At 40.4% G+C, this 16,693-nt stretch overlaps 1 protein-coding gene across 6 annotated transcripts in view; it reads right to left on the reverse strand.

Moving 5' to 3' along the window:
- Positions 1-15,457, reverse strand: part of OSBPL8 (oxysterol binding protein like 8) — a 96,567-nt gene extending 81,110 nt beyond the window's left edge. For 3 of the 6 annotated variants that reach the window (XM_065040947.1, XM_065040907.1, XM_065040897.1), the window contains exon 1: positions 15,152-15,446. The gene's annotated coding sequence lies outside the window, so the exon portion shown is untranslated. Of the gene's footprint in view, positions 1-15,151 lie in introns of all 6 variants that reach the window. The other 3 variants (XM_065040916.1, XM_065040901.1, XM_065040958.1) reach the window with 2 other exon arrangements.
- Positions 15,458-16,693: the final 1,236 nt, after the last annotated feature.

Raw genomic sequence — 16,693 nt, forward strand, 5'->3', positions numbered from 1 at the left:
TCAAGTTACTCCTGACAGAGCCACTGCACAGAGTTGTGCTGTAGATGGCAGCAGGTTACACAGCTCTTCTCTACCTTCACCTGGGACTAAGCGCAATAGACAGTATATACTGTAAGGCTGCTGCAAGAATATTCAGTTTAAGCATCTGCAGAATATACCATGCTTAGTAAGAAAGTATGCAAGATGCATTAATTTGAATAACTAAATGTTAGTCCCTTCCCAGCTGAAAACATGTACCATAAAGCCAATTAAACAAAAATTTTAAGTTATGGCAGGTAACATAACATCCTAAAAACAGAGACACACAAACTATTCTTGTATAGGGAATTTGAGCACACTCAAGACATTTTAGTTCAGCTGACCAAAATCAATGTAAGTTTTTTGTAATAACCTCCAATTCCTGACTAGAAAGTCCTGTTCTAATGTTGGAGGGTACATCTGGATCATCTGGGCTGCCAATTTATCTGGAATGAGAACAGAGACTTTCCAGAAAATAGTGGCCCGCACAGCAAACATCTGAGTTTGACAATTCTCTCTCCAACTCCTTTCTTTAAGATGGCTTTAGTCTATCAGCAACATGCTTTCCATGCAGAACCTCCCAGAAGCAGTTCTTTTTGTCTGAAAGGTGACTTTGTCTACTTCATGACACATATGGCATGACCTTCTCAGAAACGAGCCACTGCTTGCTCCCAGAAAACACAACTGACATGCATTCAGGTATTTATTGTCTTGACCTCTAATTCACTTTCTTCCTAAAAGTTTAACTGGAGTTCTTTAAGACAACCAAAGTATGCTATATCCCATTGCTACAACTCTTACAGATCCCCCTGCAGATGTCAGCAGATTGAATGAAGAGCAAAGCTATGAATAATGGGTACAAAACCAGCTCAATCACCAGCAAGTCAACAGTTTTAGGAACCACTTCAACAGCAATTTCCATGTTCCCCCAGCTAAAAATGTCCTCCTATGCACCTGAAATTAAGTACACAAATACTATCTCAAACAGGTTCTCCCAGGACACTGAGCATACAAGCTTCTCTTCATAATGCTCACAAATCAGAATTCATAAAAGACTAGCATTTCCATTCCATATGAGGAATGACAGCCTGCTTCTCTTTAGATCAAAATTACTGTCTTTGCCACTCAGCAAAATGTTTGCTGGGGAATTATGAGAGGTATGAGACATCAGAAACGGTGATGAAGGAGCAACAGAAGCAAAGACATGATAACATGGCATGTTCGTTAAGTCTGTGAACATAAAGTCCAAGGCTGCAATGGAGAGCAGATTGATACCACTGCATTCCACCAGGGTATCAGCAGTGGGGTTCCTACAAGTGTTGGTCCTAGGAAATAAATTAATGCTGATAACCTCCCTTGACACAGCACTGGGAGGAGTAGAGCGTTACTATTTTTGCTTGCACAGCTTATGCTTCTAGTAATTTGTTTGGGGAGGGAGGAGACGCTCACATAAGCGCCTGCACTGCAGCTTCTCCCACAGTTAAATCTTTGCAATTTATGCAGCAAAGATTGCCATGCACAGGATTCAAGCAGAAACGTTTCAAATTTCACAACAGCAAAATACGCACATACATTGGCAAGCTCCAGTCAGTGAACACCTGTGTTTTTCTCCAGAGAAAGTAAAGCAAAGCAGAACTGAGAAGAACAGTACTAAGCTTCTGAGTTGCTAAAACAGGTAGGACAGCAGCCAAGAGGAAAAACAAATATGTTACCATATGCTTAAGTGAAAGAAGAAAAAGGAGAGGTGCATGGGGCTAAAGATAAAACTGTTACGGGCACAGAAGAAGATGGTAAGGCAAGGTAGTTGTGTATGATGCTAAATAACATGGTTATCCAAGCAGAAACCTGAGAATAAAGCTGGCATAGAGAAAAGACATTTTAAAGTGTCAGGCAATTATAAGTGAAACAGTTAATGACACAAAGCAATTGTCTAAAAGTTACAATAGGAAAAAGATGGAATTTTTTAAAAAGCACGACTTTTTTTTTTAAAAAAAACATAGAACAAATTTCAAACAAACATGATCCTGTAACAGGATGGAGCTCAAGTAGGCTTTCATTCAGTATGGATGGCAACAATAACATCTCTCAAGAAGAGGGCAGATGCTGAGTCAGGCTGGAAAACTGTATCTACCACTCCCTTCAGTAGTAACAGAAAAGCTCCATCATCTCTTCTCTCCTCCTCCAAGATTCAACTCTTGGGATCCTTGACACTGAAGAAGGGGGTGATGATTTGGTGAGGGCTTTCAGATTGCAAGTTAACACCCCAGTAACATGCACACACCTTCCTTCACTCAGGTCTTTAAGTTTTCACTGACATGAAACTTGTCTGGCAATTACTTTTTGTTACTCTAGCAACTGACAAGTCATGAAAACACCAGCTGCTCTCTGACAATAAAAAATAAAAATAAACAAACCAACCCCAAAAACACCACCACCACCACAACAAAAACATCACACCTCTCTTCCTTCCCTCTCTCCAAGAATTCACAGGTAGAGGCTTCAATTCAAACATCATTTCTATCAAGGCACCAAACTATATTCAGAAAGTCATTCTGTGAGTCAAGAACTTGCTTCTACAACACTTCCCCCAACACCATAAAGCCAGATGAATCACAACAGATGCTACTCATCTTGCAAAAGACAACATAAGCCTCTTAAGTCTGAATTTTTAAGACAGAAATATCTGCTAATCAAGCAGTTGACATGTAATCTCCTACAACAAAAACACCACACTGAAGTGACAAAATGAAATTGATTATTAACACTGAAAATGTAAGCATTTTTTAAACCCACAAAAAGGTCTACAACAATGCCTAAAATGACTAATCATCCCGACTTATGTGCAACATCTCAGACATGTTTCATCTGTCACTTCTGGACACTACACATAGAGAGTAACATGAGGTTTCTTTCATGTTAGTTTCCCTTTCTTCTTTGTGCCTACCAGCACAAATGCTTTTGTACATACTAAATTCAAAATGTCAACTGCCAGACAATTTTCTCTATTGAGAATTGAAAAAAACAACACCAAAAAAACCACACCCCCCCAACAACGACAACACCCCTCATTCTCTTTAGCCTATGGTTTTCACAAACAACACACAGTCAAGTTACCCTTTACACTATTTACTTAAGAAGCAAGCAGCCGTAGCTTCCTGAAGTTTAGAGTTAAAAACAAAACCCAAAAAAGCCAGAGGTGTGAGTGGCCAGAGCCTCCCATTGTTACCCAGCAATACTGAAAGACCAGGGTGGTACAGAAGAGTTACTGATCTCTTTCTATACGAAGACTAAGCCATGCAGTAGTCTAATTTTTCCTGCTGCATCTTCAATAACATGATGCATAAGGTATTGTTGTGAGTTCTGCTGAAGAAAAGCAAATGTATTAGACAAAAAGATTTTTAACTGTTCACAGCATGAGACTTCTTATACCAGTAAGAATTTCAGTGGCATAATGAATTCTTGTACCTACAATAAAAGGAAGAATGACTCCACAATTTATTTTACAGAATAATTAAGGAACAGAGTTCAGAAATAAATCCATGTAAGGGAACAAAGAAGAACTACAATGCAGGAAGTAGAGCAACATTTGCAATGTATTTTTTTCTGAGCTTCCTATTGGCAAGTATTTAATCTATATAGGAGGTAAAGATAAATAATTTCTTCTATTTTCTAATGAAAGACTACAGGTGGTATTTGGAAGCATTCACAGAGCAACTGAAACAGTGCAGATGAATGTTGCCTTATTTTTTCAGACCCTTATTACCTCTATGCTGCCTATACGACAATTAAGAAAATGAACATTATTTCAGTATATTTACATTACAAGGTAACACAAGTCCTGTTCACAAGTGGGTTGTATTTACGAAAATAATCTGTCAGTCACAGAGGAAAGTGGCTTAAGGTAACAAAAAAACAGTTTTCTTCATTTCATAAAGAGGAATTAAATATCATTTGATAATTAATAAAAACATAGGCAAAATTATGCATAAAAATTCTGTTCTGGTCACTTTTTATTTACTAAATATAATTATTTATACTCAATAAATTCTACAACATACATTCATTGACTTAATATGCTAGAAAATAATTACCAGCTCCCAGCTCATTCATCATCTTCTTGACATAAATCAAACAATGTTTGGGAAGAACGTAGAAGTCAACAACAAAATATACAAAGACAACTTTTTAAAGTTCACTGGAGTCAAATACTGTTTATATGCCAAAAATGGGGGAACAAATACTAAAGCTTGTTTTAATTCCACAAGAACATGCCTCTGAAAACGAAAGTAGCACCATTTGTGACCTGTGATCTGACACCGACCAGAACAGAGGTCCTCTACAAATTTAAAAAACAACACAAAACCAACAAGAATCCAACCCTCTCACACCACAGGCCTCATTTCCTTACACCAGTACTTAGTTTACATAAAAAGCAAGCATGTTTTCCTGTTCCAAGCTGAGAACCAAGTAGAGCTGATGACACTGAAAGGAACTGATTATTAAGCTTAGATTATTCTTGTTAACACACAGCGAGGAATATCAAGCACTCCTCTTTAAAGCACTGGCAGTAAGTATGTGTAGTTAATATTTAATTCAAGTAGCTGATGTAGTACAGACTCATCTGTACACACTCTCAGGTTTATTTTCATCAGTTTTCCCCTCATTTTATAGGGCAGTTCATTGCTCTGCATTCTGTTTTCTACCTTGATTAGCACGTACAAGATTTCTACTCAGTGCTTCTTTGCCTCCGTAGGCTTTCTTTTTTAACAAAATAACTTTTTTCCATCAAGGGAAAACATTCATTCTTGTTGATGATCTTAAAGCCTATCCTCACACTCAGTAATTTTGTACATTATTCAAATAGACAGAATTCGCATTTGTATAGAGGAAGTTTCTTTTTGCGTGTAAATATTGATTATTTTCTATCAGTCACTGATATTCCATTGTAGTTATTTGCATTAAGGTTGATCCAGTCCCTTTTCAAGGCAGCACAGGTTAGTGACAGTTAAGTAAAATGACACTTAATTTGCAAGCTAGAATCAAGGTTCCGTTTTTAAACGCAGCAAACAGTAAATCTTTATAGGTAGGTTAGTGTGGAATCCTTAATTCTGCAAACAAACCAAGATTCAAAAGCTTACTGGCTTATCTCTACAATTACAAAGACTACATTTAAATTACTGATGAGATTTCCATTTGATCACAAAAGAAACATTACAAAACTGTAATTCCAGTACAGGAAATATGTACTTTTATATGAATCTTTTAGCCCCCAACAGGTCATTATGGACAGCTTAGCAAAGTCTTCAGTGTAAATTTTGAAGCTAGAATTACTGGCTTAGAACTGCAACTTCTCATGTATGGTGCAGACTCAACTTGGAAATTTTTTTTAAAAACACACTAATCAAAGCAAAGAGGTAGCTTCAAAGTCTACAATTTGTATAATACAGATTAATCAAAATCTTATCCATAGAAAACCCCTCATTTTCTAAAGGAGATGGCAAATAACACAAAGGAGTTCAGGTCCAAGCTACCCCTACTTCTGTGTTGGCCCAACGACCTCACTGGGAGCCCTACAGTGAGGATGTCAGCCAGCAGTTCACAGGAGGTTATCTGCTTTTAATGTATTACCAGTACACTTCTTTTATATGCTCAAATATATAGATGCACAAGTAAATCATGTTCTACAGGTTAAGCAAGTCCTTGCAGAAAGGCAGATATTACACAGGTATGCTCTGTATCATACAGAGACAGCACATACCACTGCCTATCTAACATAGGCAAGCACATTGCTTTAAAACAAACAAACAACATCAAAACAAACCCCCTCCCACCGCTAGTAGTCCTCTGCAGCATCTGAGCTACCTGGAGGAAACACAAGGTTATGATAATGCCCTCTTCTAAAACTATAATCTTCTGAAAACAGCTAAAGCCATGATTAGTCAGATGGTACCTAGAGTTACAAGAAACCAGACAGGATATTCCCTGCAGCAATTTAATCATGATCTGTGTAGAAGACCAAGGCATGAGAAAGATCATAAGTAACCAAGAAAATAGGAATAGGTCGCATAGCTGGTGTTGAAGGAGAAAGCAGACAGGTCACATATCAAAGGAAAAAAAAAAAAAAAAACACAAAACAGTAATCACAGACATATTTTCCTTAATAAAACAAATAAGCAGAAGGCCCTTGCCATCCTGCTTGTGCAGAAGAACAGATGGAAGAAAAGTAAAAAGGCCACCTCAACGTCGGCAGAGAAGACGCCATTAGGTCAGGAAACTGATGCAAGTCTTCTTCACTCCCAAAATATATTCCTTCATTAGTGATGTGCACATCACATCTTCCTCAAGTATGTTACGTGTCAGCTACAAGCAGCGTGGCCAGATTTTCAGTCACACTAAATTAACCCTATGTGCTGCTTCAGGTAAAAATTTAACAGCCTTCCTTAGTCCTCCTTCTGTCTCCCCTCCTCCAATATTACCATAACTTCCTTGACATTGCTTCAATTAGAAAAGTGTGTGATCAGGTGAAAAAAAGGAAGGCAATGCCACAGAGTGGCAGAGAGCATTACAAGCTCTCCCCATAAGAAATGGAAATAGCAGAAGCATACATATCTTATTCAAATAATTACTCATGGTCTGGCATCTGGAGAACTGGAAACCACTCAAGTTTAAACATTTTTGTTGATCCTGAAATTCCTTCTTGTAGACCTTGGATCTCAGGTCCCCAATATAAGACCTAAATGACTTCTGATGCACAGACCTCACTCTTACTCTCCCAAAGGGGGAAAAGGGTGTAAGAAGAACGAACATTAAGGGAAGAGAGCATTTCTGCAGTAACTTCTGCTGCAGCATAACCAGTAACTCAACTGTACAGCTCACAATAGCAAAATTTAACATATTACACAAAATTAGACAGAACCTGGTACACTACACTCCTAATAAGTGTATGTTGGCTGTATATAACAATCTGACAGAGACTAGTCAAAGCCAAATTATCACTGCATTTGCTCCAGGTTTACAGTACGAAGACTGTTAACAAAGCTTCACTGATGTGCTGTACTTCCATGTGCCAATGTCAGCTGGAAAGACACTGAGCTATTGGAAGAAGAAAAAGTTAAATGGTTCATGCTCAGAGTCAGGCCCAAGTAAAATACACTGTGTTATCTGCATTCGTTTCAACCAAAACATTTTCCATGCATTTCACAGTTGATTGCACTACTCTAAATGGATATCTGAACTGACTCAGTTCAGAGACACAAATAAACGTGTTCTTGTGATTGCTTTCCACTGGAAAAAAATACTGAAACAAACATCATGGGAGTTCTCAACTATGCAAAAGAAACTATTTACATCTAAAGCCTTATAATGGAGCTCTTATTGGACAACGATAAAGTCACACAAGAAAAGAGACTGTTGATCTTCCAGAGCCATGTTAAATATTTGTTTTCAGGCTGTAGTCCTTCTCTTAGACTAGTTCTCCAGTGAGGAACAACAGCAAACCCACTCTCCTGGTACAGTATGGCACTGCAGGATTCAACTCCCACAGTTGCAAAACAATGAACTGCAGTTTATGTAGATTCACCGGTTTAATGTCTTAAAAACACCCTAACTATCCCTTCTGTGTTGAAGAACAGTATTTGCTCTATACAGCATAAAGGTCCATAAGTGGTACTAAAACCTCCACAGCAAACAAACCACCTCCTCCTTCTCCTCTGGGCAGCACAAGCATCCTACTTGCACAAGGAACAAGACTCCTGCCCACCACACATCCACACGCACAGAGAAGCATGTCACAGCAGGTCCCTCAGTAAGTCACCTCTGAGACAGGTCTGGAAGGAACAGCTTCCCCAGCGGGTGACAAACTTGTGCAGATTTATTCCAAAAAGCTTTCCATGACTGAAAGCAGGGTTTTCCCTAACTCAGGAATCCACTTGACAGTATAGGTACCACCTGCAGAAACAGACCATAGAGGGCCTCTCATGCTATGGCCTGTTTCAAAATCAAAAACCACAGTGGCTCTCAAACATGTTTTTACACTGGAATTTAACATACAATAAAGAAAAAAAAGCTCTTTAGTACTCAAAAAGACTTGTATTCGTCACCACATATACTCATACTGAGTGACCTTTTCCACCATACCGTAACTAGACAAGGGAAGTTAAGCTCTCAAGTAAACATGGTTCTTAATTCAGCGCCACTTGAGGAGTATCTAAACACACTTTTTTTTTTTTTTTCAAACTTGCAAAGAGTGCAAGACCAGAAAACCTGAATATATTAACTAAAAAATAAGATCAATCAAAGCAGTATTTTAGTAAAAGCTGTCCATGTTTTACCTAGAAAAGTACTCATTTCACCTGTAAATGCATCCTTTTTACCACATATCTTAACAGTAATTAGAAAAAAAAAAATCCATGTAAAATTTCAGGCAAAGGAGCTTGCTGTGTACCTGGCAATAAGTGTTCAATGAATCTTAAAATGTCACATTTCTCTTTTAGAATGCAGCCATGAATCTTTTATAACTCATGAACTAGACATCAACTGAACCTATAGTTTATCACACAAATCTCCTATCAAGTAGCATCATCTAGTTTTAAGTAAAAAGCTGTTTGTCTGAGCTCTCCGAATCATCTATAAGAAATACGACATATAAAGAACACACTTCTGAGGAAAAATATGCAAGTTGCTGAGATGAAGCCCTCTGTAGGTACTTAAAAAGAGAAATGAGACAAACCCAGGTTCAAAACATTCCTAAGAGAAACAAAACTCAAGCCAGAGTCAGCTCAGTTTACTGGACTACCTTCTTACTATGAGCTTTAAACACAAGCATTAAAACCAAAATATTTTCTTCTGTTGCATGACTCCCTAAATATTTAAAACTGTCAATCAAAAAAGCCACCTGTAATATGCATGCTTATCTAAGTTCTGCAAGAACAGTAAAGTAAATAAAAATGTTTTTTCATAGGTTTATATGACTAGTAATATAGCTGCACTTCCAAGTCCAAGCCTTTTAAAAAGCAACTTGCTGGTCTTTAAAATAACCTTCAAAATACTATGGCTTCAGTTTGCAGGCAAGCAAAAGATAACTTTGGAAGAAACAAGCTGTCTTCCCTTATCTCAACTGAATAGTCGTATTAACAGCTTCTGCAGTACTACAACACGGACACCAAGTGACAGGATTATTGCACTGGAAAACGTATGAACACAGAGATAGCATATGAAGTAGCCCAGGCTTAGATGCAACGAGAACACTTAAAAATGAATTAATGAATGAATGGTTGAATGAAAAAAAGAGGAAGACCAGATACACACACTCCCCTGTTGTGTCAAGGTCACTGGAACCTTAAAAACTCTCAAACAGATAGATACAGCATTTTTAGTAGATGAAGGATCAGTGCTGCACCCTGTGTGGAGGGAAACAAGCTGAGATAAAACCTCCCACCCACAATTAAGAGTGAGAAGAAAATGAGGGTTATTTCTTCCTCTCCTAACACCAGAAGTCCAAGCTACTTCCTCAAAATGAAAATCTCACTCCCCAAATGCCTCTTACCATCTGTCAAACACTTTTAGCTTCTCTCAAGAGGCTTCTTATGCTACTATATACATTACATCTGCAACAGATTTTCTTGTTGTAGAGTACAGATGGAATAAAACATTGTTTTATAACAAACATAGCAAAATACTACACCGTATTTCAACTGTGTACAACCCAGAACGCGTTACTCTGAATAAAACAATTCTGACTAATGTATCCGCTGCTAATCAGTGCCCTATTATGAGCACTGTTTCCTAAACATCACTAGCTCAAGTTTATGGGGCTCAACACTGCACACACGGCCTTCCTTTTAGAAGTCAAGGTCAGTCCTCAAAACATCCAGCTTCACCAATTCTCTGTACTATGGTATGAAATTACAAAAATTAATTGAGACAAATGACTAGAAAAGCACGCAACCTGCTGTTCCCACAAGCTGGCCAAGTGTTAGTCTTAAGATTAAGCTACACAGAGCTGCCTCTACTGTGTCTAAACTGATGACATTTTTTAGGCAGAGAAACCACCTCCTTGATCAGAAGTTAGTCGACAAAAACATCCTCAAAACAATGCAGATTCTTCAAGTCCAGGGTCGAAGTAAGTCCACAAAGCAGCAACAATGCATGTTCCCTACTAATTCCCAGCATCATGAAAGTGAAAGTTAATTTTTCAAAGCAAATAACCTTTCTTCTCCTTTCTGGTTACGGTTAGACCTTCCAACATCTAGAAAAATTGTGAAAGTTACATTAGTCTCAATATTTGCTTACACATTTTCAAGAGAAGCAAGAATCTAACAAAGCCTTTTCCATTGTTGCAGCTGTAAACTGTGAGCATGACTCTCCACTGTGTTAGTGCAAGAGCAGTGAGCAGCAAAGCAAAGGAGAGGAACTATTGACAGGCTGAACTTAAACAGAGAGGTTGTCAACTTCACCCAAAACACAAGGCTACAGCAAAAGAAATTACACAAGCAAAATATAGAAATAGTCCTCTAAAATCAATAAAAGCCTTTTGGAAAAACTTTTTTTGTTGCTATTTTTGTTTGTTTGTGTGTTTTTTTGTTTGTTTCATTTTGGGTTTTTTGGTTCGTTGGTTGGTTATGTATCTTAAAGATGTATTTATGAACTACATTGCCATCAACTACCTGTTATTAAAAAAGTTAACTGAAAAGACCATCTAACAAAATAGAAAAGTTCCATTAATTCAAGATCATTATGACCACATCAGAATGGGAAGGTGGAAGGAAAAAAAAAAAGACCGTTAACTCAGTAAACAATTGTTTGACATTTAGTAGTAGTATTTTTTTACTTCCTCACCAATTCACCAAAACAGCCAAGGTGGAGAACTATGCTGTTTCATTTCCTGTAAAAACAGGGACTGTAGAAATACGTGCCTCAAAAAGCTTTCAGCTACTGCTTCTCCCCAACAGTGCGTCTGCCATAGAAGCAAGATCTCCATTAACAGCATACTGTATTATGAACCATAATTAACCTGACCGAGGCTTCCACATTAGAGTTTGGAGAATAGGATCATCAATTTTTGTGTTGGTACTGCTTCTATCACACTGCACATACTGAAGAAAAACCCACACCTTTAGGTAATAAGACTACCCTGTTGCCCAGAAAACAGCTGTCGCTATTTCTGCACTGAAAGTCTTTTGCTGCCTTTCTTCATGATTTTCTAGTTTGTTGAACACTAAAAGCTGTTATTCTGTGTTTAATTATAAATTTGAGTAACACAGAGCTCAATGTAGGTTCATTAAAAAAAAACAAACAAACAAAAAACACCAACCAAAAAGACCCCACACACTGTTTGGCCCATTGCAAAGTTTTAACTATATGATGGCACGTAGCTTCTGCAACAAATTAATTTTCTGTTCCAAAAGAGAAGCTGAGGAGAATAACAGATAAATTATTTAACAGATAGCCTAAAGTGACAGAGATTTCACAGCATGGGGAAGGAGAAAGGAGAAAAACGTCTTCGAAAATTCCCCTGCAGACTTCAGAAAACAGAAGTTGTGGCCAATGCGGGGTGGGGTGGGGAAGGTGGTAGAGAGAGAGGGGGCTGGAACACAACTTCACAGGATACAAACCACTAATAGTTTAATGTACTAGGACATTTCTCAAAAGTTTATTTGAAAGCATAAGAGCAAAAAAAGGATAAGTGCTACATCACCTAAGGCCATTCTTGCTCATTTTAACAGAATTAAAAAAAAAAAAAAAAACCTCTAAAAAAGAATAATCTTCAATGAACAACTTATCCCCAAAAAATTACTTTCTATTAATTCCAGTATTTTATTTCTCTTTGGAGTAAAATCTGAAATAATACAGTAAGCACTAATGAAAGAACAGGAGTACATCAGTCTGACTTTCTATCCAAATTCAATTTCCTGGAAAAAATGTAAAATATTAAAAAATGTAAAACATTTTTTTCTTGCAACATCAGAAAATTCCTCCTTACGTTGTAAAAGTTAACAAGCATTTATAAAACCAAATTGGAAGTACCAGAGAAGTTAACGTTTGTGTCCAAAAAAATATGAGCTGGACGGCCCTCTTCAGAAAAGTCAGTTATTAACTAATTTTACAGAACATGTTTAAAAGGAGCTCTTTCCCTGCCCCATGATTAAGGTAGGAAAAAAAAAAACACCACAAAGATCTGTTCACTGTTAGATCAGTTCCAGCAATTTCACTTTACTTACAAGCATCTTCAAAACTCCACAACAACAGAAAATTAAGCCAAAGAGCCCACAAGTGACCACAATCACACATAACTTATTATTTTTTTTCCAGCTAGTTTTAATTTCAAGCAGATAATCTCAGAAGGAGAGCTCTACAGCAGAGCTTTAAAAAGCCACATATTCACTAAACAAATTACTTCAAAGCTCAGGAGTTTTGATGAAAAAATAGTACATGTCTAAAACAACAAACATCTTCAGAAGTTTGCAGGGAACTCTGAAGTGAAACAGCACACAGAGAATTTCTCCAGTTCTTTCTACAGCTATTAATACCTGAGAGCTGACAAATGAAATCATGTTCTTCTCTTCTTTTTCCCCTTTCATGTAAGACCAGCACTATAGCAACTCTAAACCCTCACTAGCTGGAGAACAGACCCAACAAAAACAAGCATGGAGCAACACTCCATACACATTTTTACAGCCCATAATGTTTGCTGTGGGCTAACAACTCAGTATCAACTACTGCCTTTTCAAAAATTCAAAAATCAGGTTGATACTGAACAAGTACCAGCAGGGCCTCAACTGTGTAACACTTAAATGAGCAAACAGATACATATTTCCTATGATTAAATTGAAATTATCGAAGTTAAGAAAACTTCCAGATGAAAATGAGCAGTTTTACAAGGTTGCCCATCCTCAGTCCCAATAACTATTTTGCTTGGACAGCAGTTTATAAGCAGAAATATCCCACATTAGAACATCTTCAGTGACACACAGGAATCAATGGCTTTCCTCTTTTGAGAAAAGGAGTTCAACACAGCAATTCTATAACATATGGCTTATGAAGACTATTATTTCAAGCAAATGTCTGAAGCTCATCTGAATTATCACCCACTACGTTAAGCAAAATGCCTTTAGCCAACACACAAATGCACTCTCTTGGAAGTGAGACATTTATAAGGCCCGCTAATAAAGATGCAGAAAAGCTGCTGGCAGCAATGAGGGACTCACAACAATAATCAGGACTCAAGCTTCATTCCCCAGGGCATTGCTCAATGAGAAGACTATTTTCCCAGTGCAAGGGTATCATGGTTTAACACAAGCTAGCAATATAAACACGAAAGCCACTCACTCACTCGCTCACTCCCCCATCCCAGCCCTGAATAGGGGAGAGAATGGGAAGAGAGAAACTCATGGATTGAGATAAACACAGTTTAACAAAATAACACTAATATATTACTACTACTACTAACATTTTAAAAATAGAATATAAAAGACACTCAACGCAATTCCTCACAAACTCTGTTCGCACCAAGCAGCCAGTCCCAGGCAGCAGCACCTGGTCCCGAACAGCCCATCCCAGAAAGAGAAAAGAGAAAAAGGCAGAAAGGCCCAGAGGCTTCTGTAAAATGCCAGGATAGCAAAAGGTTGAACTGAGAGAGCTCTCAGACACAACCACCACAAACAGGTCTCCATCCCGGCTCTGAGAAAACCCAAAACTAGCCAGAAGATCCTGAGTCTCCTTAGATATGAAGCATCATGCTAAAGGCATGGAATAGTCTTATTGATCAGTCTGGATGTCAGTCAAGGTCTGTCCCATCTATGCCCCCCTTCCTCAATACCTTGCACCTGTGGGCAGAGCTCAGAATGTCCTTGGATTCTCAGGCCAGAACAATTAAAAGCATTAACTCTGTCCTGGGCTGCTATCTTCTTGTTCTCAAACTAAATCCAAACAACAACTGTGCTAGCTATGAAAAAGAAAGGTTTCTAACTGCATGAAGAAAATTAACTTGTTTTCAGTTAAACCAGCACAGAGGGGGAAAGAAGTTACTGACAACCAGAGGAGTTAAATTTTAACTGCATTCGGTACTTAACCCGGCTGTTTTCAAACCCTGGCTTGTAGATCCTCAGGCGACTAAGGTGTAAGCAAGGCAATTAATGAAACCAAGTCGATCATGGAGTGGCTTAACAGCCCAAAGCCAAGATGCACGGCTTCCCTTAGCTTTCAAATCCCGCTACGGCTGCACCACAGCACCCAACCTGCCACCGGCGTGCAGGAAGGAGCTCCGCAACCCAGTTTTCTTCATTTCATAAAGAGGAATTAAATATCATTTGATAATTAATAAAAAACATAGCCAAAATTATGCATAAAAATTCTGTTCTGGTCACTTTTTATTTACAAAATATAATTATTTATACTCAATAAATTCTACAACATACATTCATTGACTTAATATGCTAGAAAATAATTACCACCTCCCAGCTCCTCTTCTTGACCTAAATCAAACAATGTTTGAGAAGAAGGTAGAAGTCAACAACAAAATATACAAAGACAACTTTTTAAAGTTCACTGGAGTCAAATACTGTTTATATGCCAAAAACGGGGGGAAAAGTACTAAAGCTTGTTTTAATTCCAAAGGAACATGCCTGTGAAAACGAAAGCAGCACCATTTGTGACCTGTGATCTGACACCGACCAGAACAGAGGTCCTCTACAAATTTAAAAAACAACACAAAACCAACAAGAATCCAACCCTCTCACACCACAGGCCTCATTTCCTTACACCAGTTCTTAGTTTACATAAAAAGCAAGCATGTTTTCCTGTTCCAAGCTGAGAACCAAGTAGAGCTGATGACACTGAAAGGAACTGATTATTCAGCTTAAAATATTCTTGTTAACACACAGAGAGGAATATCAAGCACTCTTCTTTAAACCACTGACAGCAAGCGGAGCCGTCCCGGAGCTCAGCAACAACCACCCCGGGGGGGCGCAAGGCCGAGCCGCTACCAGAGGCCCCGGGGGGGGTCCTAGAGCCCCCTCCCGCCCAGCAGCCCGCGGGAGGCGGCACACGGTGACACTCGGTGACGCCACGCAACCGCCTCCTAACACCGCCGGCAGCGCAGCGCAGCAACACCAGCGGGGACCCGAGCGGTACACACCTCCGCTGCAGGGCCCGGCGGGGCAGCGGACCCCCGCCCTCCCGCCGGCAGGGAAGCGGCTCCCGCCGGGCTGTCTCTCTCACCTCTCCCCGCAGCCAGGTCCAGCGGGAGGCGCGGCAAGGGCAGGGCGGCACGGCCGGTGCGGGTACGAGGAGGATGGGAGGGGGGCGGCGGCGGCGGCCAGGATCCCTCCCCTCACCGCCGCGGGCTCCGCCTGCCGCGCGCGGAACCGACCGCTCCTGCCCTCCCCTGAGCGGCGCCCGGTCGCCGCTTGATCCGCTCATCCGCCGCGGCGGGTGCGAGCGCAGGCGCGCCCCGCCCCGTCAGGCGGTGACAGCGGCGGCGGGGCCGCCCCCTCAGCTCCGGGGCGGTGTCCGTGCTTCGCCGCGGGGCTGAGGCGTGCCAGGGGCTCCTGGGACTACGCCAGTGGCACCCTGGGGTGCATTAAAAGGGGGGTGGTTAGTAGGTCGAGAGAGGTTCTCCTCCCCCTTTTCTGTACCGTGGTGAGACCACATCTGGAATGTTGTGTCCAGTTCTGGGCCCCTCAGTGCAAGAAGGACAGGGGACTGCTGGAGAGAGTCCAGCGCAGGGCAACAAAGATGATTAAGGGAGTGGAGCATCTCCCTTAGGAGGAAAGGCTGAGGGAGCTGGGTCTCTAACTTGGAGAAGAGGAGACTGAGGGGTGACCTCATTAACGTTTATAAATATGTGAAGGGTGGGTGTCATGAGGATGGAGCCAGGCTTCTCTCAGTGACAACCAATGATAGGACAAGGGGCAATGGGTACAAACTGGAACACAAGAGGTTCCACTTAAATATGAGAGGAAACTTCTTCACAATGAAGGTGACAGAGCACTGGAACAGGCTGCCCAGGGAGATTGTGGAGTGTCCTTCTCTGGAGACATTAAAAACCCACCTGGACGCCTTCCTGTGTAACCTCATCTAGGTGTTCCTGCTCCGGCAGGGGGTTTGGACTAGATGATCTTTTGAGGTCCCTCCCAATCCCTGACATTCTGTCATTTTGTGACTAGGGAACGACCACAGCCCTGGCTCTGGGAGGGGGCTTTACTGGGGGCGCCTGGTGCAGTGGGGGCTGTGGGAGCACAGTGGTGCTGTGATACAGGTCAAGGGGGAAAGGGGCTCCAGAATTCATGGCACATGGAGCAAAAGGCACAATGTAAGAGAAGGCTCTGGGAAGACCTTATTGTGGCCTTTCAGTACTTAAAAGGGCCCTGTAAGAAAGATGGGGACAGACTGTTTAGCAGGGTCTGTTGCAATAGGACAAGGGGTAATGGTTTTAAAATAGAGATTCAGGCCAGACATAAGGAAGAAATTTTTTACAATGAGGGTGGTGAAACACGGGCACAGGTTGCCCAGAGAGGTGGTAGATGCCCCATCCCTGGAAACATTCCAGGCAAGGCTGAACGGGGCTCTGAGCAACCTGATCTAGTTGAAGATGTCCCTGCTCATTGCAGGGGGTTGAACTAGATGACCTTTGAAGGTTCCTTCCAACCCAACTTGTTCTATGATTCTATGAAAACCA

This window comes from Columba livia, chromosome 1, assembly GCF_036013475.1.
Source record: "Columba livia isolate bColLiv1 breed racing homer chromosome 1, bColLiv1.pat.W.v2, whole genome shotgun sequence".
NCBI lineage: Eukaryota > Metazoa > Chordata > Aves > Columbiformes > Columbidae > Columba > Columba livia.